The sequence below is a fragment of the Pogona vitticeps genome, chromosome 3 (assembly GCF_051106095.1).
Source record: "Pogona vitticeps strain Pit_001003342236 chromosome 3, PviZW2.1, whole genome shotgun sequence".
NCBI classification, from domain to species: Eukaryota; Metazoa; Chordata; class Lepidosauria; order Squamata; family Agamidae; genus Pogona; species Pogona vitticeps.
In genome coordinates this window covers 247476424-247500595 of record NC_135785.1, presented here as the reverse complement: position 1 = coordinate 247500595, position 24172 = coordinate 247476424, and the positions used below count along the sequence as shown (strand labels likewise).

Below are 24172 nucleotides of genomic sequence, written 5' to 3'. Positions count from 1 at the left end.
CAGCAATTTGCTACATCAATGTACACCACCTAACGGTTGGTGTTAAGACATTTCAATCTAGGAAGATTTTTTTTCTCTTTTGTTTTCTATTTCCTCAATTGTCTGCACATTCAACTGTCAGTGATGAAAGAGATTCTTTTGTGGAGCAATGGCATTTTACATTGACCTTGCTTTCACATTTGCCTGGAGAAGTGACTGATTATGTCATGGCGACCTGTAGTAAACAGCTCTTGAAACCTAAGAAGAGCTGTATACTGTAGATTTTCCGAATTGCTTTTTTACATACAGACACATAGCCTACTGTTTTTGTTTTTTTTTAACACACTGTATGTACAAAATTTCAAACCTCGACACAGGAATCCTGTAAGCAAATTATCCTGGGTTCAACCACCTAGGCTGTATCTCCCACGGTGAGCCTGCATGAGTATAAAATTCATCCGGGGGGGGGGGAGGGTTGCTCTCAGTCCTACCACCTCACAGGCACACATGATGGGGACACGGGAGAGGACCTTCTCTGTCACAGCTCCAAGACTCTGGAACTCCTTCCCACATGAAGCCAGTTGGCCCCATTTTTGCTGTCTTTCCACAAGCAGGCAAAGACCATTCTCTCTAGGCAGGGTTTTCCTTACTGGCTGGCTGTTTGAGGTAGGGTTTTGAACTGATTATTGCACTCTGTTGCTTTTAAATGTGTTTTTATTATTCATTTTTTTCCTGTTTTTAAATATAATACTTGTTTAATTGTTTTTAAAGATTTGTATCCTTACTGATTTTAACTTTTAAATATTGTATTTTTAATGATGTGAAATGCCTTGGGTAATTTTAAGGAGAAAGTGAGGGTAAAAATATTTTAAAGAACTAATAAGGAATATGACCTGACTAAGTTATGCAGTTCTACTATAATGTCTGCAACACTTATGGTTTTAAATTATTTTGTTCTCTATAGCCCAGCTCAGGATCTTTTGATATATGGTGAAATATAAATATAAATATTTCAACAAAGAATTTTGTAATAAAGGGTTGTAACCTCACAATACAGTTATCACAACCACCTCTTGCAATTATATAGATAAAACTCTCTTATCTTTAGACTACACATACTAGATATGAAGATGGTGAAAGGATTCTATAGGATTTCTCCTGTAATTTCACATATTGTGTTTTTTTAAAAATCTCTTTTAAAATGTGGCTGTTTTACTTCAAGAAGAAATATGTAATATTTGTGAATTTTATCACCTGAATGGAGATCAGGGCTGGCGTATTTACTAATAAGCCAAAGATAAGTCACCAAGAAGTGTGATACTAGGATACCTATATATTATAAATGTATTAGAAAATGTGTGCACGTCCCTGCCCTTAACCAATGAAAGTAGCGGCATGTGTAATGAAAGAGCAGAATTCAAAGGGTAAAGTTGCAAAATATGCCAGTACTAAAAGAGCAAAGGGATAAAGTGAACTCAGAGGACAAGAGTTGCTGGATGAAAGCCAGTCACATGAAGATACTGGCCCAGAGTACCAGAAGCGACTGGCATGCATCCCAAATCAATTAAGGAAGATTACTGCAACACAGGCAATATACATGTCTCCAGCAGCAGAAAATGTAGATAACAAAGCTAAAAAGGAAATGAAGAGAAATGTTAACTAATGAAATCAAGAAAAGAAAACTATGGATAGTTGAATTGCAAAATTAGTTCCGGGTCTTGATGTTATTGTTTTAAATTTTTTTTAAAAAAATACCTGAGGTAAATATAGCCTGACAACTTAAATCAGACAACAAGATATGAAATTCTCACATCCATTATGTACAACAGTGACCTTGAGTGTCTGGTACATAAATTGAAAGATTCAGATTTGCAGCTCAGATAGAGAGATTTATATTGGTATCCAGCCCCCTTTACCTTGCCCTCTAGAGGGAGGGGTTTCAATACAATGAAGATGCTGTATTTTTGTGCCTTCAATAAGATCAAGAGGACCTGAAGCTGCTCTGTTTACCCAAAAGGGCCCTGTTTTGGATTCTCAGCAACAACACACTAAAGAAGTAGAAATTAATTTTCCCCAGCACTTCCAAGGAGGGAAAACTTTCCATTGGACAGATCTGCCAAGCTGACAAAGCTCAACACTAGAGATGGGGACGAATATAAAAACGGATTGCTTTTTCCGACGAATATAGCCGATTTGTTAAATATTCATCAACCCGTATTTGTGGGTTCCAGAGACCCCCACGAATACAAAGGGATGAATATTTACCCATTTTTATTTGTCCTTCATATTAAAAAAACAAAACAAAAAACAAAAAACCATTCTGCCTACTGGCAGAATGGCAGAAAGGCAACCACCACCCCACACAACCAAATACCACAGCCTACCCCCATCTCCGTCCTTTCCCTACCTTAGGCCCCACGCCCCCTCCCAACACCCTCTTACCTTAATTGCTGCTGCCAAGTTCTTCTGGCCTCAGAGCCACACATGCAAAAATTGAGACTGGCTGCCCTCTGCAAAGATGGCAGCTGCAGCTTCCCTACCCTAAATGAAGCCAGAGCTACCATCTTTGTAAAGGGTAGCCAGTCTCTCTTTTTACACGCCATTGCTGCGAAGGCCTGATGGAGACCTTGGCAGTAGATATTAAGGTAATGGGTGTCAGTGGGAATAGGGTGGGGGCTAAGGTAGGGAAAGGAAGGGGGTGTGGGGATAGGCTGGTGGGGTGGCTGGCTGTGTGTGGGGGGTGGCTGCCTATTGACTTCTGATCAGCTGAATTTGGAAGTGGACCACCTCCATCATCATCCATGAACCACCTCTTCTGCTGACTTGGCAATGCTCCACCCTACTGTTGTGTTAGATTACACTGCCAATCAATAACAACTAGCAAATGTTCTCTGAGGAGCAGGCTTTTTTGTGGAAAGGGAGGTGGTGGAGGAAATGCAGAACCTTTGAAGCTCTTGTGTTAATCTACATATTTATATAAATGTTCCACGATGAGGTTCATCTGATTAAAAGGAAATTATATTTTCAGAAAGATTTTCCTCATATACTTCATCATCATTTAGAGGGTAGGATAATCTATATGTTTCTAAACACTGGAACTCAGGTTTCTGGATACCTTTGTCTACAATTGGTAGAACACAGATGTTAGGAGTTTCCAGTATGCATTACCACCTGCCCATATGGCCTTTGCAGGCATTCAGTCTTATCTAAGAAGTGGAGAGAGAACATACAGGTATATGCAAAGTCCAACCCCAACATATATTTTCCTCTCTGCCCAGTCCCTCATATCCTGAAGGACTATATTTAATGGGTTTTTGTTTGAAAAGCTTGCATTTGCTTGAAAATAAGTAGAAACTTCTATGCATTTGGAAACCTAATCATGCCAATGTTTATAATCCTGATCAAGTGGGACTGACCTGTCTTAAACTCCTTCCTGCTTAGTGCAAGAAGACTGAAGGCTGAGCACATGAGAAGGGATGACCAGAGGTGTTTTGCTGCCCAAGATGGTGGAACTGCCCCTCCCACATCTCATACAGAAGCTGACTATCAGTGGGACAACATTATCCAATAAGATGGCCCAGGAGGGCACAAAACTGTGTCCTTTAACACCTTGCTCCTGCTGCTCCCTGTCCCCCAACATCTACTTTATGAAGTGGCTGCCTCAAGCACTGTGCCTCACGATACGGACAGATGTAGACATTGTAATAGGGCAGAGCTTAAGTGTCTGATCTTCCTCATGTATATATGTCCTAGCTATTAATTTTCAAGTGAGCTGACTGCCCAAAGCTGTAGTAGAGCATGGAAGCAGAACTTTGCACATCATGTGTACCAACAACACACCTAGGAAATCACATCTGATAAGGAGCCACTTGTGCAGCTATCCTCCATGATATGTCTTATCAACAAAACAAATTCCAAATCCCACCATAAAAGTGGCAAAATGCAAATTTCAGGAGGTGGGAGTTCCGTCATGTCCTGCCATTCATTGACTATCCAATCTCCATTTTAAAACCAAATCAATTATTTTTCTTCAGAAAAGCCTCAGATGGCTCGCACCTTCCATTTCTGTTAGTAATGGCTTTTACCAGTGCTATTTCTGATATAGAAAAGACATAACCCACAAACCCACAGGAAATCCAGAAAAGGAAAATTATGTTTTTTTTTTCAAAAATAGCTGTTCTGTTTTGTCTTTCTCATATTGAAAAACCAGCATCCTCTTGCTGTGACAGCTCAGCATTAATTATTCTTGAAACGAGCCAAATCTTTTCTTAACATAATCAATACACTAGTAACTGGAGGTTAAAAATCTTCAAATAAGTAAGTAACCAATCTGCAGATCTGGAACACTGTTTAGTTATCAACCCCAGATCTGGGGAGGGGGGGTGTTCTTTTCTCTTTGGCCCTTTTGTTAAGGTTATTAAAACTATACAATGTAAAGGTTGAGCACAGAGAACACCACAACACCAAGACTGAATGAACGCTCATTCTTGCCAGCCATTTGGGCTTAAAACCAATTGCTGGATCCAACAGGAGAAACTGATTGTATTAATGGAACTTACACAGAATTATCCGGGAATTGATCCCATGGGTCTACTCTAGTAGAGAGAGTAGCAATTGGAATTAGGCTCAAGTCTGAGTTTAGAAGAGAAGTACTTTGAAATGCTCGTTTTCTCGGACTATAACTCCAAAATCATTTAGCTAGCTAGTGCCCATCATTTTGTGAAGAGGCTCTGAATAGTGAAAGTGAGAGTTTATATCTTTGCTCCCCACCTTTTGGATTAAACTGTCCTACTTCTGTGTCCAGGGGACATCGTATGGAAATTACCATGCATTTCAGGCTGGGAAATTGGACACTATGTGATAGGACACAGGCAGAGATACATAAAGCAAGGAAGTGTATGCAAATTGGAAAATTAATCTTTACAGAGCTACCTTGAAGGAAGATGTAAATAGTCTCAATAGCTGGCTGTGAACCGGTATGGTAAAGGGAGAGAGCAGTGAAGATTCAGGTTCATCTTCAATCTATACTTGAATCAAAGGACAAGATTATAGGATTTAGTGTTCGGAAGCCAGCTGGACTGACCGTTCAGAGTCCCTGCATCACTAGCGATAGAATGGCATCCTCTGTAACCCCAAAGGCAGCAGACTAGCTTGAGGGAGCAGGACAGATTGTGTGGCACGCATAACTTTCTCCTTCAAGAAAGCTATGAGTGGTCGCCTAGAGTGGTTTGGTGGTCCAGATAGGCGGGGTACAAATCAAATCAAATCAAATCAAATCAAATCAAATCAATAATAATAATAATAATAATAATAATAATAATAATAATAATAATAATAATAATAATAATAATAATAATAATAATAATAATAATAATAATAATAATAATAATAATAATAAGTGAGGGAAGCACCCAAGGTGCTGCATAGGAACAGCAGGAAAGACCGCTACTGCTGCCTCCCAGTCTCTTCCATTTGAGGACCATGAGTCCTCCCTGAAGGGTGTTGACTGACTGGGGTCAGTGCTGCAAACACAACCCTTACTTCGCACTGGAGGTTCTGGCAAACCAGTGACGGAAACTAAGATCCAGTAGGCAATGGGGAAGAGGGAGCTAAGGAAGGAAACTAACTTGGGATGGAAGAGTTCAAGGGGGGCAATGTCATGATGTATCCCCTCCCCCCCCTGCGCCTGATTCTAATGAAGGCAAATTCTGGCAGCATCTGGAGTTTTTGAAATCTATGGGCAAGGAAACCTACCAGCCACCCCACCAACCCACAACGATCACAGTAATATACAAGTAATTAAGAGAATAGAGGCCTGTAATGTCATTCTCTTAGTATTCCGATAGACTATGCTTCTTTAACAAAAATCTATCCTGTGCATTCATATTTAATGTTGTGCTAGGGTACTGAGATGTGTTTTGGATCCCAAGCCAGTGGGTAATGGGACTGAAGTGTTTGTTGTCATTTTCTTTTAAGTTGAAATGTATCTGATGCAGTTCCTTTTAAGAAATCGGAAAGTTAACTTACATTTTTAAAAATTGCAACTACAGCGATAAGCTGTAAATAAGATTAAAAGGTCATGTATTTAAGCCTTATGATTCTTACTGCAACTACTGTAATTGCTTTTAATGTAACTTCCCAAGCACCGTTCTAGCGAGCTATCATGAATTCATGTTCGTTTTGTGGGCAACAGTTCAAAGACCTTAGCCAGCATGGATTGTGGCCATGTCAGCTGCAGGATTCTGGAGACTATAAGCAAAAGAAATGTTGTTTTCAAGTTCTGTAAATTCCCCTGCATGCTTGTGATTTCTATCATACGAAGTCACATGGTTAACATGTGTGTGTAAACCTGTCCAGACTACATGTGTGGATTCTCCTTATGCTGTTTAGTTTTCCCCATCCACTTGTTTAAGTTAGGTTTTTCTTGGGATCTGCATCTTACCAGGAGGTTACTTAGCCAAAATACTTAAGCTGACATGTCTTTTCAAGCCAGAGTATCCCCCTTATAGTAACATGTTAAAGAAAAAACATGTCAAAGCAAATGGCATGGTCTTATTGAGCACTCTATTGCAAAATTTGAAGGTGAAAATCATCCCACTACAATAGATATAGTTTTCCTCCACCATCGGATCTGACAGGAAAAACAAATATGAAGAAAAGGATTTCTCTGTACTCGTCCTTTCATTTCATTCGTCTTAATTTAAATCTGAAAGGAAAACCAAGAAACATCGATCTTATTTTATTTCACTTACACTGTCAGAGAAGCAGCACCTCCAAAGTGTTACAATTACTCAGTACTATTCTAGCATTCAGAGAGAGAAAAAATAGGAGATGGAAAGAGAGGAAAGAATAAAGAGTAAGCAATATTATTGAATCAGTCCCTAGGTGGGAGAGCTTATTTTCAAAGATGTACAAAAGGTGGGCCAAGGGCCTTGGTCTGACACATCGTCCAGAGTGAGTACATATATTTTGCCACATGTACTTTGAGGACACACGTGTATTCTTAGGATTGAGGATACAGGGAGAAGTATCCTTCTCCACTCTGTGTGCAACTGATTAACTGTGTGAACAAAACCACTGTCTCTGCATCTACAGATGGGAAGCCTGCATACAAGCATCCTCACTATTCACACTGAGACAGAGAAGAATCAAAGACCAGGAGTTAATTGATGAAGTCAGCAAATCTGGACCTACTAAGACTGAACCAAATCAGGCAGGGTTGTGTAGCAGGCCAGAGGTCAAGAGTGAAACACACGTCAGAATCATCATGGAGAGTTGAATAAGAAGACAGAAGGCTAGACTGAAAACCAATCAAGGATGTGACCCAACTAGAGCTCAGGAATAACTTGTTGAAATGAGACCCATCTACAGCAGAAAACCTTTTGCTTTTCCTTCTTTATCTTAATAAGAGAGAAATGATTGGGAGATATTCTGCTACATGCTCCAAGAAGGTGTGCAAGCTATTGATCCTAAGTCATATCCTACAGTATATACTGAGATGAGGTTGAAGCAGTATGGGATATGTAGTCAGAGAAATGTAATATGGAGGTTCTGTGTGAAGATGATTCGAGAGACATTGGAATGTGTTTTTCTAAGTGCTATGAGAGGCATGGTCTGAAGGTCGGACAAGGAGCCCATGAAAGACTCAACATTCTGAGCTAATTAGTGAAGAGATAAAACAATTCATGGGAATTGAAGGAGGAAGAAGATGTTATAGCCCCTTGAGGCTAATTGGTTAACAGCCATGAAGCGTCAAGAAGAAGGGATGAGTTAGAGAATGTAGAAAATGGATGATGGGTTATGTGGGAGGAGTTCAGAAGTTTGAGTCCATGATGATGGGAGAGAGAACGAACTTGATGGTTTGCGCATGTGGCTTGAAGGAGAGAGAATGTTAGTGAAGAGAAAGAAGACGGTAGGGCTAGCCCACCTTAGCCCAGCTTAGTAGTGTTTATTATTTTTATGGGGATTAGTTATTTTATTTAACTGTAATAATCTTTGAATATGTTCCTTATGCTAAAGCTTGAACAATATAAACTGATTCTTTGAAACTCTATTTTTCTAATAAAAAATAATTATAAAAATCCTTACAAAGGACTGGTCTCTTGAACAGCAGGGTCTGGCTAAATCCAGGAGGTGGAGAGGGCCACAAACTAGCTATCTTTAAGAGTCCTACCTAACTGAGCTGTTGTGAGTTCTAAGGAATCACAAAGTCCATGTGTCTGTACTTGCAAAGTACTGGGTAAAAGTAAAGTGTTCTTTTAAGATCAGACTTCTTTTTTAATTTATTTTTAACAAGGGGTGACAGAAAGGAAAAAGGGAATTGAGGTTAGGGGGGAAAAGGATAAATAATAACATACTAACATCCATTCTATACATATTGCCATATCAAAATTCCAAATTGCTCTTTTTACTATTTTGTGCCTTCCAGATTTAAGTTCTCATTTCACTGTATGCTCTTCATATCATGTCTATTGACTCAATCCATTTATAGAATAAATCCCATCTTTCAGTTGCCTTTTGTAAAGGACAGTTCTTCATCACTTCTGATAAAATGTCCATTTCCGCTGTTTCCCTTATCTTCTCTATAAGATCTTCTTGTTTCAGTACCGTCGGACTTTTCCAATTTTTGGCATATAAAATTCTGGCTGCAGTGACTATGTATATAACTATATACTGTACCCCTTTGCCTTATCTATGTTATCAGGTATCATACTCAATAAAAACAGTTCTGGGGTTAATGGCACCTTACAGAGCAATATTTGTTGCAACACAGCATGTACTATTTTCCAATACTGTTTCACTACTCTACATGACCACCACATATAATAGCTTCCCACATGTGCTTCACATTTCCAACACACATTTGATACACCTGTATACATCTTTGACAAGTTTTCTGGAGTCATATGCCACCTGTAAAACATCTTATATATATTCTCCTTAAAATTAGCTGACCTTGTAAGCTTTATATTTTTTTGCCATATTTTCAACCATTGATCAATATCAATATTATGTCCTATGTTTTGTGTCCACTTAATCATACATTCTTTAACCATTTCATCTTGCATTTTGATTTCTAACAGATAGTTATACATTTTCTTAACTATTTTGTCTTTTGCACCTAGTAAAAGCTTATCAAACATCATTTGTTCTGAGTAGAAACCTTCTATTTTGTCTTTTATATATCTAGACTCCAGCTGTGCTCTGGACCACCAGTCTATGTAAATATTCTGTGACTCTAGCGCTTCTTTGGACCTTAATTCACCATCCTTTTTAAAATAAATGTTGATTAAGACCAGACTTCTTCAAGGGGCTTACGCTATGCACTGCTGAGGTCTTAGGACTTCCCTTAGTGCAAAGGTGGTAGGCAAGTGGCCTGTCAAACCCTCTGACCGAGTGCTAAGCGTTCCTTAGGGAGGCCTGAGCATGACATATACAATACACTGAAGTATTAAGAGAGGTAGAAAAATGATCTTTAAAGCTCTTTATGGCTCAGCTCCAAGCTATCTGAAATACTGTTATCTCCCTGTATGAGCCCCCATGTGTATTAAGATCCTCAAGAGAGTGTCTTCTCTGGATGTTACCACTTTCATATGCACATCTGGGTTGAAACTACCCTTGGCAGTATACCTAAGAAAGTGTATTTGCTGCCAGTTAGCTGGAAACAGGCACAATCCCACTTGTAACACACATGCAAGTTGTGGTGCTTTTTTCTTTGCCCACCCCCTTTTATATTTTTTAAAGGTGTTTATGCACATCTTTGGATGTGTGATTTTAATTACAGGGATCACATGTCCTCATGTGGGGATTAAAAGGGGATCACATGTCCTCATGTGTGAATGGTGGCACAAAGGAGGGAAAACACACAACAGGGAAGAGCGCAACAGTGGATGAGGGAGGAGGGAGGGAGGTGGCAAACAGGGAAGTCGGGAAGAGGCAGACAGACGACTAGCAGGAGAAAAAGAATATATCAGCTAAAACTATGTTTATGTAAAAACCAAAGTACTTAGAAAAAAATTTGGATTGGGTGCCATTTTGAACCACTGTAGAAGCGGGTGTCATGTGCTATGACAGCCATCACTGTGGATTCAGTTCATTTTTCCCCCCTGAAGAGTGTAGTTTTGAGCTTGGTGAGGACTCAAGAGAAGGCTTTTCCTGTGGCTGCCCCTAGATTAGGAAACCCCCTTTCTTGGGAAGTGTATTTGGCCCCTTCCCTTCTGCCAGTTGCTGAAAACATGCCTCTTTACAGAAGCTTTTAAGGAGGCAGTGGGCAAGTGAGATGGCCAGTCTTTTAAAACCTGACTTACAGTTTTTAAATAATATTTTTAAACATTTCTGTGCTATGGTATGACGTTTTAATTGGTTCATTTTAATTAATGGTTGATTTAAAATTTTTTTATAGACTGTCTTGAGCTCCCACAAGGGGAGCAAGGTGGGATAAAGACCAAATAAATAAATAAACAAATGAAATACATAACATGGAAGCATTCTTAACAAGGTGAATTGTCTCTTGAGCTTCCTATAGTGATGGTAACGTGTTAAATATTAAAACAGTAGGTATGTCAAAATTGATCACATATGATTCTAAAAGGGAATGTAATGGTTTTATTCTACAGCAGGACACAGAAAACCAGCCAGCCACATCATATCATGCTGAGTTTTGCTAAATGTCTGAAGAAGCCAATAAATGTTCCATCCGGAGAGAAATGTGTTACTCTGGCCTCAGCAATAGAATTATTTCAGCTGTTTCCCCCTCCCTCTCAAATCATTATGGCTTTATGAGCAGAGGAACATGAGGAGCTGTGGTGTACAAGAGGACCAAGCCACATGCAGCCTTCTAAATAAGGGCAAGCAGGCAAGCGAGTGCAGCTGGACAACAGAATGGAGCAGGCTATCCAAATGCTAAATGAACTGACTGGGATGTTCCTCCTGGTATCAGGAGCAACAACATAGTAATCTGAAGGCTTACTGTGTGTGTGATATGCTGACAAGTTGGAGCTCGCTTACAGGAACCCTAATAGGGCTTTCGGGACAACTGAAACGTTTAAAGAGTGGTTAAACCGCAGATGTATCTGTGCTGCAGGGTTGGAAGACCAGCGGTCGTAAGATCAAATCCATGCGATGGAGTGAGCTCCCGGCCCTTGTCCCAGCTCCTGCCAACCTAGCAGTTCGAAAGTGTGTAAAAATGCAAGTAGGTATCACCACAGTGGGAAGGTAACGGCGTTCTGTGTCTAGTCACACTGGCCATGTGACCATGGAATCTGTCTACGGACAAATGCTGGCTCTATGGCTTGGAAACGGGGATGAGCATTGCACCCTAGGGACACGACTGGAAAATTGTCAAGTAAATTACCTTTACCAGTTCCAGTCTCCCAGTGAGTTTCCATGGCTGAGCTGAGATTTGAACCCCATTCTCCAGAGTCCTAATCCGTCACTCTATCCACTATACCACACTGGGAATCACAGAAGGCCTTGTATTAGGGACAAATAAATATAACAGGAAGCTGCTGCTGCTTTCTAGTGCTTAGCTATGCCAAGCAGTGTGATGGCCAATCCCTATGGACAGCATATCAGCACAAATCATCTTGTAGAAGATATCATTTATGGAGCTGGATGCTCCTTCCAGACAATTGAAAGTTCATATCAGTAATGATGAGCCCAAAAGAAGATTAGCACACAAGAAGCTAATAATCTGAGGTAATAATAATAATCTTAGAATTTGGAGAGCAGAGCTGGAAGTGACCCTACGGACCATCAAGTACAGCTGCTGTCAAGGAGGTCCAGTGGGGACCTGGACTCCCAGCCTCTTGGTCTGCAGCCAGATACCCAAACGACTGAGCTATCCAGCAGTTCATTCTCATAGTACACATAACTTGCTTGAATATATGCAGCAATAGCAGATTGAAGTGAGAATTAAGGGGAGCATTGGGGAAAATCTGCAGCAATCAATCTCAAAGTGTAATATATCTATGAAGATTCTCAGTCATCCAGGCAAGGTTATATGAAAGTTGAGTCATGGCAACTGGACTTCTTCCTTATTAGATTGAAATGTTTTGCTACTCATCCAGCTAGGCTTTTGTAACAAACAGACACCATTGGATAAGATACTTCTGAATGTAAAGGAAAAACTGATTAAAATGTTGTATAATTATGGAATAGAATTAAAAACGCAAGATGAAATAGTTAAAGAATGTATGATAAAATGGCCCTAAAATGTGGGCCACAGTATTAACCTAAAGTCATGGTCACAAATAAGGGAAGGTAATATTAAGCTAACAAAAGCAATTAATTACAAAAGAAAATATGTGTAAGATGTTCTATCAATGGTATATGACACCTGAAAAATTATCGAAAATATATCAAAGTACCTCTAACAAGCGTTGAAAGCGCAAATCAAAAGAAGGTAGCTTTTATCATATGTGATGGACTTGTAGGGAAACTAAGAGCTTTTGGAAACTAGTTCATGAGTTTTTACAAAAAACGTTATCCTCTATAATTCCATAAGAACCTGAACTGTTTTTCTTAAATATAATACCAGACTCAACAGAAAAAGAAAAAAGATATCTGATCATACAGCAGTACCTCAGTTTACGAAAGCCTCGGTTTACAAACTGAAATCTATAGAAAATAATGCCCTGGTTTATGTTCTTTTTCTTTTTTTCCCCTCACTGTACGAAAAGATTTCCCCAGGACGTATTGCGCCTGGAGGTTTCTAGTGCCGCCCCCATTCCTAGCGCAATCCGCGTATTGGTTTATGAAATTTCCACATTACATTACGTCCCGGAGGACACATTAATTTTGTAAACTGAGGTACTGTACTCCTGTACATGTAACTATATCAGCAAGAATTTTATACGCCAAATACTGGAAGAAAGAAGAGACTCCAACAACCCAGGAGATAATAGAAAAAATTCTTGAAGCAGCAGAGATGGATATTTTAACTGAAGTATTAAAAGACAGAGAAATTGCTGAGGCTAGAAAAAAGTGGAAACCTTGTAAAATTGGATGAGAGACGAGAATATGAAAGGGTTAAAATTGCATTGGCTGCCTGTTAGTTTCCGCATTGATTTCAAAGTGTTAATGATGACATATAAAGCCCTAAATGATTTAGGACCTTGATATCTAGCGGAACGCCTCCTCCCACCTAGATCTACCTGATCCAGGAAGGGCGGCTGAGGGGCCTAACGCCGAGGGTGGCTCAAAGAGAAAGAACAAGAAACCGGGCCTTCTCGGCAGTGGCCCCTCGCCTTTGGAAAAGTCTGCCCTCAGAGATCTGTCTGGCTCCCTCGCTGGGTGTTTTTAAGAGTCAGTTTAAGACCTGGCTTTTTAGGCAGGTTTTCCTTCCTATCATCACTTGATTATTTTTATTTTTTCCACATCTTGACTTGGACAACATTACTATTGTTGCTTTTTATTTTATTATACTGTTTTTATTCTATTTTTATTGTTAGCCACCCAGAGTAGACGTGTGTCTAGATGGGTGGGGTATAAATAAATACATAAATAAATAAATAAATAAATAAATAAATAAATAAATAAATAAATAAATAAATAAATAAATAAATAAATAAATAAATAAATGAAAATATGAGAAAGAAAATGTAAGATATAATTTAGATTTTAAAGGCTTAAAAATGGTAAGATAAGTGTGAAGTAAGCTTAGTAAGAAACATATCCACAAATGTAATAATGATATATACTGTTCTCTATCACATTCTGTATTTTTTATTTACCCCAATACCCTGATCCAAATCCCCTTCTCTATGACCTTCCCTTACCCAATGGAACAACAACAACAACAATAACAACAACAACGGCCCTCCTTTTAAAAAAAGCCAGTCCTGAACTTAAAAATAATTCATTCATCCCTATGCATTATCAAGATTTTCCATACTGGATCACTATCCTTAAAATAATATAGCTGAATGTGTGAATTGTCGTCATTGTTACAGCATAATGTTGTAAAAATTTGTCTCTAATGTTGTGAATATCTACTGTCCATGCGCTCAGAATGCAGCTGTGATTAGCCACAGGGCATATATGTGTGAACCAAGACGTAGTGTTCCCCTTTGGGCAAATTCACACTGCCTGTCCCATGGAGAAGCATGACACTGTTAAGGTTTCATCAAAATTTATTTGTCTTTTTATGTGCCTTTTTGAAAGAAACTTTACCAGGATATTAATCTGATTTAATAAAGACATTTGATGGAGAAATCTAGGACTCGGGACATAAAAATGTCAAAGCTGGAATAGTTAATGGCCTGATCTAGGACACACAGTGACAGCTAACGAATGTAGCTATTTGGACAGCAATCTGTAGCAAATCACTTTTTCCAACTGGTGTTACTGAGGGAGCTTTCATCTGCCCTCTGCTAAAAACTGAGTAATGTTTCTGTTTAATGTCTCTTCCTTCCTTCCTTCCTTTTTTTTCACTGAAAAAGTTTATGGAGCATTTAAGGCGACCAAGAACAACAGAGTTTCCTTAGTTGTACTGAACAAGCAGTTGTGGTCATTTGCTTATTCCAAATCAGGGTAGGTGGGGAGTGATTCTGGAAGCAAAGTATTGTATGTGTGTCTGTGTGAGCAAACACACACACAAACCATGTTGCCTCACCACCCATTTTTGACCATGCTGGTGTTCAGGAGAAATTTTGAACAAATGAAGACCTTATAAAGAGCCATCCAGTCATTATCATTTAACCTAAGAAAATGAAAGAAAGGTAATCATTCAGAAATTTACCTGTACAAGATTGCTTTCCATTTGCAAGCAACAAGCGTCTGCTTGTAGGGGACCAATTCCTATCCAGTGCAGATCTCTCCAAGAGGCTCAGATGATTTGCACTAACAAAGTATCATGGGGAAACACAACAGTAGCACTGTTCACTTTAACAAATATGAAGCATGGCATCATCTGCCAGTTGTTCTCCATGAAGTAGGTGAGGCAATAGAAGAGCCTACTCTGGGTTTGAGCAGAGTACTGCCAGGCACTGGTATCTCTGGAAGACTCCTTCTTCCAAAATTCAGAAGAATTTCTAGATTGTAGGAAGACAGAGAGCCATCTTAAAATACCCAAAGAACTGTCACACGTGAAATGGAGCAAGTGTGTTTTCTGATGCTTGAGAGGGTACTTTAAGAAGAACTTTCTCAATGAAAGAGCTGTTGGAATAACACAGAAAGTGGTGGGTTGTCTTTTGTTGTAGATTTTTATATGTTGTGGTAGAAGCACTCTTGCATGCATTAACAGTGAGCAGCAGTAAGAGCCAGCTTCAGGTTTTTTTTTCAATCTCTGGCATTTTAGGCACCTCCACTTCTTCCTGTTTCTTTGTTTCTATTGTTTAGTTGATAGCGCTCTTCTTCCTTTGACCACTATACAAGCAGGAAGCATGCATTTCCCCCCTTTTTTTCTTCTTATTGAAACTACAGATAGTAACTGATACTAAAAAGCTCTTTAATCTCTCTAGATTGAGAGCGAAGACCAAAGTCCAGCTGAAATGCATGCGGGACTTCCTCTTCGCCGATGATGCAGCTGTTGTTGCCCATTCTGCTGAAGACCTCCAACAACTTATTAATTGTTTTAGAAAGGCCTGCAAAGACTTTGGATTGACAATCAGCCTGAAGAAAACATGAGTCATGGGCCAGGGCGTGGATTCATCTCCCTCTATTACCATCTCTACACAAGAACTGGAGGTGGTTCATGACTTTGTGTATCTTGGCTCAACGATCTCTGACACCCTCTCTCTGGATGTCGAGCTGAATAAACGCATTGGCAAAGCAGCTACCATGTTCTCTAGACTCACAAAGACAGTATGGCTTAATAAGAAGCTTACGGTATATACCAAGATGCAGGTGTATAGAGCCTGGTCCCCGAGTACACTCCTATACTGCAGTGAGTCCTGGACCGTTTGCATGGCAGGAGAGGAAGCTGAACACATTCCATATGCGTTATCTCCGATGCATTTTTGGTATCACCTGGCAGGACAAAGTTCCAAATAGAGTAGTCCTAGAACGAGCTGGAATTTTCAGCATGTATACATTACTGAAACAGCGACATCTACGTTGGCTTGGGCATGTTGTGATAATGGCTAATGGTCGAATTCTGAAAGATCTCCTCTATGGAGAATTAGTGCAGGGAAGTCGCCCTAGAGGGAGACCACAGCTGCGATATCTGCAAGCGGGATCTAAAGGCCTTAGGAATGGACCTCCACAGATGGGAAACTTTGACATCTGAACGTTCAGCCTGGAGGCAGGCGATGCAGCATGGCCTCTACCAAATTGAAGATACCCTTGTCCTGCAGGCAGAAGCAAAGAGGCAGTCCCGAAACCAGCATAATCAGGGAGCTGGACAGGGGACAGATTGTACTTGTCTTCAGTGTGGAAGGTATTGTAACTCTCAAATTGGCCTTCTCAGCCACACTAGATGCTGTTCCAAGACCTCTATTCAGAGCACGTTACCATAGTCTCTTGAGATTGAAGGATGTCTACTACAACTTTAAGTTAAGATTTTTTTTAAAATTAGAGATGCTTCTAGAGTGATTTTTACCGCAGAACGTGCCAGTTTTTGTGAGCACCCAGATGGTGGTTATGATCAGACAGGGCTTATCTTTCAACATTTCTGTATTTTTCTGGCTTATATTATGCTAACTAAGGGGTTAACAAAATACCTAGAAATCAAAAAACAAACCAAAAACAAACAAGCAAACAAATCATCAACTTTAGGTGCATATATGTATATATGAAGATGTTTGCAAGTTTTGGAAAGTCCTTGTAAAAATGAACTGAACTGAAATTCTTACTCAAGACAACCCTAGTTATTACTTCTAGAGAATTGCCAGTATAGCTTCTCCCTCCCTGGCTGAACCTGCAGAATTTGGAAAACCTGTTGTTTATGGCTACAACTCCCTGTCCGTTCTGGAAACTGTGGTCCAAACATGTAACTTTTTCCCAATTCTGAGAACTCGTTACAGTATTCTAATCTGGATGCTATCAAGGTGTGAGTGGCAGGGCCAGATCCTTATTGTTTAGAAGACGACAAACTAAGAGACCAAGTGTCTGATTATAATGAAAGTACTGCACCAAATAAATAAATAACTAATAGACATGATATGCTTGCTAGTCACCAGGCATACTTTATTAGCGCCTCACTGCCTGACCTTCGTAGCACAAGTGAATTGATTTATAAGCTTCCCCCGTCCGTGTGACATATTTTATTCATCAGCTCTGTCATTGGCTGGGTTTGTTCCCAATTAATTTATCATGGCATCATTCAATGCAGAACCGATTTGGTAGAAAATTGATTGTTGCCTGTGATGAAATGGCACGGCTGTCTTCGCTTTGTGCCAAAAATGGTGAGTCACCATTCTCCGCCAATGAAACATCTGTAACAAAATTAGAAATGTGTGCTCAACACTATTAGCATCAATGAGCAGTGCAGATTTGTTTGCTGATCTGCAGATGCCTTCTGTAGTTGGAGGAGAGATACATAGACATAGGTGACATTTATTATTTCTAAAGTAGTTTGGAAAAGCAAATTAGAGTTATTTAATAAGGATCAGAGGTTGTGTCTTCTGACTCATGATGATAAAGCTGTCTCCACTGACAGTGCAAACAAGCTTCGCAGGTATTTGAAGAATTATTTTCAGGCATAAGTTATACAGTATAGCTAGCATGCCATTTCTTAGAAAAAGTTCCTTAATTTCTGAAAGATATCTGATTGCCACAACATGAACTTTTATAGTTCCCATAGCTACAAATTAGCTTGCTTTTTGTTTTGTGATTAGTCACTGGGAGGTAGACATGGACAAAATTTACAACTCTCAGACATGAGGATTTTCTTCAATTTTTTTCCTCTGGAAGACTAATGTGATTTCTGTTTCTAATGACAGGCTCTTTGTAATGTATAGTTTGACCCTTAGTACTTTTTCATTGTGCTCTGTTTTACCTTGCTCCTCATTTTCAGGCTGCATTGTTTTTACCTCATACTATTTTTATCTTGGTTTTATAGTATATTATCTTACCAGTGGTGGCTCTGAGGGGTAAACCGCAGAAGGCTCTGTGCTGCAAGGTCAGAAGAGCAACAGTCATAAGATCAAATCCACGCAACAGAGTGAGCTCCTGTCGCTTGGCCCAGCTACTGCCAACCTAGCAGTTCGAAAGCATGTAAAAATGCGAGTAGATAAATAGGTACCACCTCAGTGGGAAGGTAATTCCGTGTCTAGTCGCGCTGGCCACGTGACCATGGAAACTGTCTATGGACAAACTCTGGCTCTATGGCTTGGAGACGAGGATGAGCACCGCCCCCTAGAGTCAGACACGACTGGACTAAATGTCAAGGGGAACCTTTACCTTTTACTATCTTAACATTGGTCCCCCACCCCACCCCTTTTCACTCCTTCTTTCTAACCTACCGGTATACAGGTCAAGAGACTGCATAGTCCTGAACAGTTGTTTATTTATTTAGATTTATTTATTTATTTAAAATATTTTATCCCACCTTTCTTGTTAAAAAGGACCCAGAAAATAAGCAAGTGATATCAGAACCAGAGAGAGACAGAGAGGAAGATGAGATACAGTGTTGTGCAACTTTATGGCTGACGGATTGAACTGCATACACTATGGGTAGACTCCCTATGTAAGCAATTATTTGTAGAAATAATCTATCAGGTAGAGATAGTGGTGAGATACTGGGAGACCTTTCACTAAAGTTTTCCCCCCAGAGGCTTAAGAAATTCTGCAGTAGCTTTTCAGTTTCTTTCTTCCTCTACAAGGTTTCTTCTCCTCTCTATGCTCTTAAAGCTGTCACTTTTGGTGGATATTTCCACCCTTTTGCTATCAAGGATTCTATGTTGATCCAGTGGGTCCAGGGGCCAAAGTCTACCCCAGAATTTTGTTGCAATCAACACACTTCCTCCCTCTAGATACTTTGAAAGAGCATTTTCTAGTTTAAAACAAGGTGCATGGAAAACACACACCTTGTTTGAGAATAAAAGAGAATCGCACTTTTCAGAGGCTTTGTCGAGTGCAATTCTAAAACAAGGAACACATTGTTTCTCTCTCAGTGTGCTGCACTGCCAAATTCAGTGATATCTTGTCAAAATTGGTGGAGGTTAGGCTCTTGAGCAGCTGAGGTGCATGCTGCCTGCAGGACATGTGTTGCTTATCTATGTTTTAAATCCACTTGACTTGGATTTGAATTTTAGAATGATATATGAAAGCAAGGCCTGATTATGAAACAAGCCTTTGGTATCAACCTAGCAGTTCGAAAGCATGCAAAATGCAAAATGCGAGTAGATAAATAGGTACCACCTTGGTGGGAAGGTAAACGACGTTCCATGTCTAGTCACGCTGGCCACGTGACCACGGAAACTGTCTTCGGACAAAACGCTGGCTCTATGGGTTGGAAACAGAGATGAGCACCACCCCCTAGAGTTGAACACAACTGGACAAATTGTCAAGGGGAACCTTTACCTTTACCTTTGTGCATTTTAGCTCATTTCAGCAAATACATCAGAAATAAAACTGGATGGTTTTAAAGGTGCCTTTAGGTTTTTTTTTGTTCTTTTTAAAGAAACACATTTCAACTGTGAATGGCTGTCTTACAATTATGATTGGGTTTTTTTATTTAAAAATCCTCTCTGATTTAGTCTATAATATATTGACATTTTCTATCCTTTCTTTAATATTTTGCTATTATATTATAGAGGTTATGATAATGAAGCATAACGTTGGAAGGTATCACAAAGGTCATCTAAGGAGAAAGGTGGGTTAAAATATTCCAAACAAACAAACAAACAAACACCATGGCTTAAGATCAATGAAGAATATTATTGTTTGTTTGTTTGTTTGTTTGTTTGTTTATTTATTTATTTTTTTATTTATTTATATTCCACCTATCTGGTCATTGCGACATCTCTAGGCGGCTTGCAACACATAATACGACAATAAATATAAAAAGGAATTATTACACTAAATAGCAATTCTTCAATTCATTGATACAATACTGTACTCACCTTTAAAGTAGGGTCCCCAGACTTGGGCACCAACTGAAGCCTCACAGAACTGTTGTCCTTCTCTAAGCATAGGCACAAATCTTGGGGCAAGCAGCAGCAGAGGAGTACAAATTTTGAGTTTTGTGTGTCTGGTAATTTTAGATTCTGAGTATCCAACTTCAATTTCCTAGCAAGCATTCATTGGCTACACATGAAAGCAGTCAGATATGTGTTGCATCTGTGTCAAGCTGATGCACCAGAAACTCACAAGTAGGGTGATGGAACTTGAGAAAGATCTGATGGGTACAGGAACATGACTTATGGGTCTTCTTGTCACACAAGGTTTGGCAGCAGTGACATAAGGTCGGGGAGAGAAACACCTCCACATGTGTTAGTGGTGAGTACCAAACCTCAGCAGAAGCACATAGTCTGGAAAAATGCCCAATTTATCATGTGAGATGTTGAAAATAATGGAATGGAAGCCTTCACAGGAATAGGGAGCAGCTGTCACAGTTGCTAGTTGGCTTTTGCTATCCTCCTTCTTGGTAAAATCCTCTTACTCCCAAGTTGTGGCTTGCTTTTATGCTGTATTTTACCTGCATTCTGCTCTCTTTAACCATTTCCACATTCTGTCATGGCCCTGTAAGATTTCCAGTTGCCTTTCCAACCCTTACTTGCTCTTCTTCTGTGACATCATAAAAATCCTCTGTAACATGACAATTGCCTGCCATCTTTAGGTCTCGAATCTTAGGGAAGAGGATCCTGGTGGTCTGATAACTCTACATGTTCATCAGAGATTTCCATACTCTCCCACTTCTAGTCACAAGGGACAATGAAGGGACCTTTTCTAAAAAGTGAACATTAATTCTAAAAAGCACAAGTACCAATTAATGAGTACTCATTTTCTGCTGTATGGTGTATTTTTTAAAATGTGGGTTCTATATACATTAAAATCCAGTACAGCTTAAGGATATGGCATCCTTCCATTCTATTCAATTTACCGTGCAGCTGTTTTCAAGTTCTCTTCTTTTTGTCCCACCCATTTTGGCTACAATCTCCTTTTTTTGAGTCGGTAAATCACCATCCCAGTTTGGGAGGTAAAGGAAGAGAACATCTGTGTTATCTCAAGTACAAAAGCAAGAGGAAAGTGCAAAAATAGATAAAGTTTGGAGCGCCAGAATCCAGACATAACACAAACCTAATCCAAGAATAAATTACAGAGAAGAATGCAAACAATTAAAAAGAAACAGGCAGATGGTGGAATCTCCAGGCTGAGATCCTTGCTCAGGTCCTTCTGAACCATTACCGTGGTTGAAAAGACAGAGATGCTCCTTTTGTACATGCTTCCTATAGAAGAGGTGCAGAAGAAATGTGTTTTAAGAAAATTCACATTGATGGGGTCTCCCAGGCTGTTTATTAAATCACTTTTGTACCTAACAGGCCAACCTTTTTTGTCCCCTCACATAAACACATTCAACAAATAAATACATCAATCAATAAAAAAATACAATAAAGTTTATTTTATCAGGAAGCTTTCATTCCTTTGCAATGACCATTGCCCTGTCCCAGAGTTTCATGCATAATTTTATCTTGTTGGCCCACAGCATCCTTAGCGAAGAATAACAGCCTTTTACAGCCATCTTGGAAAAGTTCAAAAGGCCACACTGTAAGTATGTCAGTATTGATTAACTTGCTGCCCATCAACTCTCATGCAAAGGTGGTTCACTCAACAATTTGGGGGATGGTTCCCCTGTTCCACCCATATATCATTTATGCTGTCCTCCATCTTACAGGCCAGCTGTTTCACACCACTTCCTGAAGAACATGTCAGAACCAGATGATAATTGATCCATTGGGTGGTGCCTCTTTTTTAAAAAAAAATTAATTCTTTTATAAATATAATGACCACTTGATCATCTGGGTTGAAATGGCTTTCAAGAGGACACCTGGATTATCTGGCTGAAAGATGCCATCTCAGGTGGTAGATTCAGGGAGGACATGGTGAGGTAGTTATGGGGCATTGACAGACAAGGCTGTCCCCTTATCAGTGTTGGATGAACATCCAGCCATCGCTCTGGTGTGTTTGTGGGAAAGTGAAGTGGACACAGCAGTATTTCTTTGTTTAGAGAACAAAAAAATTATGAGCCACCCCTTGCATCAGATTTGGGTGTATGTGTGGGGAGGTTGCTCCATACTCTTGCCACACTCACTCCTTGCTATCTTATTTGAATGAGAAACATAGCACAGATATATGTATTCAGATACACACAGAGGTCAAAATCCTGTTTCATAGCTCCACCTGTGCAGTAGAATGATGTCCCAAGCAGTGGCAGAGTGTCATTAATTAAAGAATTCCTGCTTCGATTTTGAGTTGAGAGTTATGAGCAAACTGAAATTGAAATGAGCAAACTGAAATTGAAATTAGCAGCAATCTTCTGCTGCAGGAGATATGCAACACAGTTTGGGGTATGTATATGTATATAAAGGGACATGGTGGCGCTGTGGGCTAAGCCACAGAAGCCTGTGCTGCAGGGTCAGAAGACCAAGCAGTCGTAAGATCGAATCCACACGATGGAGTGAGCTCCCGTCGCTTGTCCCAGCTCCCGCCAACCTAGTGGTTCGAAAGCATGCAAATGCGAGTAGATAAATAGGGACCACCTCGGTGGGAAGATAACAGCGTTCCGTGTCTAAGTCGCACTGGCCATGTGACCACGGAAGATTGTCTTCCGACAAACGCTGGCTCTATGGCTTGGAAACGGGGATGAGCACCGCCCCCTAGAGTCGGACACGACTGGACAAAAATTGTCAAGGGGAACCTTTACCTTTACCTTATGTATATATGTGTACGTATGTCTGCATGTATGTGTCATTTAAATACAGGAGAATCATGCACAAGCCGAAATCAAAGTGAACGTGTGTGTGTATGTCTGAGAGAGAGATACTATCAAGTCATGTCCAACTTAGTTACCATAAAACCATTTTCAAGGTAAATGAGATATTTAAGGAGCAGTTTTACCAATGCCACCTCTTCAGTGAGTTTCCATGACTGATCAGGGATTTGAACAGAGGTTTTCTGGGTCCTAGTTCAGTGCACCGCACTAGGTACAGTTGAAAATTGAAGTAGGAACTCGTTAATTAGTGGCTATCACTGATTATATCATTCCCACTACACCAATGGAACATGCAATGGGATATTGGCCACAAAACATGTTTTGATTATATACCTGCTATATATGGATGCCATTTGCTTACTGAAATAGAATGAAGGAAGAAAACACAGCATTTTCTTTGTGTTTCGTATTCTTATACAGTATATAAGAATAATACACATTAAAATAAATAACATTATATTGGCTGATGTGGCAGGTTGCTAATAATACTGATTCATTTCACACAGAACACATTCAGTGCATTTCCAATCTCCTGTGTATCACTTCATATATCAAGATAAACTAGAAGTAATGACCCAAATTTCAGTGTCACAACAGCAGAGTTAAATATTCAACTGTTGGAGGGTTTGCCTCCAAACATGCATAATCTAATAGAATGGATGTCTCAACATGTGTTTTGACTGGATCAGCCATAGTGCTATAATAGTGCATAACAGAATTCCCTAAAGGAGTATTTGACAGCATTAAGATGTCTCTAACATATGCAGTTTCCTTTTTTTTTAAAGAGAATTTAATTCTTACAGAAAAATATAAATATTTCTGAGTGAATGAGAGGGAAGGGAGGAAGAAAACATGATTTAAAATAGTAATGACAAACATCTTAAAAGTATGTGTGTATGTGGGTCAAGGTAGACACTACACTTATAAGGGGTGGACAAGACACTTGGTTGTCATTCTACACGCTTTTTCTCACTTCCATATTTTGCATTTTGTGTGCTCATTGTTTGATTGGTCATTGGAAAATAAGCATGAGCTCAGTCTGTTTCCAGAAGCATGCATCTCTAGGGCATCCTATGTTGGAGGGAATACTAACTGCTCATGTTCTCCTAATCCAGCCTGGAAAGACAAAGTGGAACAGAAGATTAAAGCCTTCGTTTCTTATATGAAGGTCCCAATTTGGACCTCCCTTCTCATGTGTCTGCAAGTTGATAATTTCTGGAAAACCCACACTGCTCTCAAAAAATAAAGCTATGCACCTAAATACATGTGTTATTTGGCTCTATGCCATCTGGGTTGCAAGCGGTATTGTATGTGAGT

The 24172-nt window shown here is 39.6% G+C and overlaps 1 long non-coding RNA gene across 1 annotated transcript; it reads right to left on the bottom strand.

Annotated features, from left to right (window-relative positions):
- Nucleotides 1–5943: 5943 nt before the first annotated feature.
- On the bottom strand, nucleotides 5944–22544 carry LOC144588072 (uncharacterized). The gene is made up of 2 exons (XR_013543407.1): nucleotides 19986–22544; nucleotides 5944–17354 (listed from the first exon to the last, which is right to left on the bottom strand). It is a non-coding gene; the product is annotated as an uncharacterized LOC144588072 (long non-coding RNA).
- Nucleotides 22545–24172: the final 1628 nt, after the last annotated feature.